The sequence below is a fragment of the Egretta garzetta genome, unplaced genomic scaffold (assembly GCF_000687185.1).
Source record: "Egretta garzetta isolate BGI_Z169 unplaced genomic scaffold, ASM68718v1 scaffold101, whole genome shotgun sequence".
Lineage (NCBI taxonomy): Eukaryota > Metazoa > Chordata > Aves > Pelecaniformes > Ardeidae > Egretta > Egretta garzetta.
Genome location: NW_009258666.1, coordinates 2,053,951 through 2,054,844, shown reverse-complemented (window position 1 = coordinate 2,054,844; position 894 = coordinate 2,053,951).

Genomic DNA, 894 nt, shown 5'->3' with positions numbered 1-894 from the left:
CCACATTCCCTACAGTGTTAGTTTCTTATCTATAGTTTACTCCATATGATTAGTAAGTTAATCTAAAACACAATGCTAGCAATTTAAGATGGATCTACAGTTGGCTTCACAAAGGTCCTTTTGTTAACCCTTTAGCCTCCCTTCAGGGCCCTGTGAGGACCCTTCCCTGAAGGGGGATGTGGCCGCAGGCTGGGCTTGCTGCAGGGTTTTTCCCTGAGGGGAGATGCACCAGCAGGCGCAAGAGTGGGGCCCTTCACGATGGGAGACAGCGGTGAGCTGGGCTGGTGATGGCTGTTCCCTAATGGGGGATGGATGGCAGCGGGCCAGGCCAGGCCCTCAGCGGGGAGATGATGGGCTGACCCGTTGTGGGCGGTAATGGCAGAGCAGGCTGATGTTCCCCTGAGGCCATCAAGGCCGCTGAGCGAGATCCGCTTCCTGGGCCTCAACTACAAGGTGAGACCCCCTCTGGGCTCCAGGGCCAGGGAGATAACCGGGTGTAAAACTGCCTTTGGGGTCATTCCTACCTGTTTACTTCTGGACGCAATACTTTTACTTAAACTGATTCAGTATCCCATCTATCATCAGAATTCTTTATCCTCAGTAATATTTCATTTAATTGCCTGTAGCACTGCTCTTCCCGTGCAGAACTGAGACCACTTGCATAGGCAGCAGGTCATTAACCCTCATATTTTGCAGGAAACAAGCACGGTCTGCCTTCTGTAGATTGGGGAACTGGGAGGTTGAGCAGCACGTGACTGGCAGCGGAATCGCCAGCATGCCACACTTCCACTGCCAAACAGGGCACAGGGCGAGCGGGTCTGAGCTCCTTCGCTGCCCACTCGCTGCGGGGTGCACGGGGGGTTTGCAAGCAGCAGGTGACAGGCTTTTTGTGTT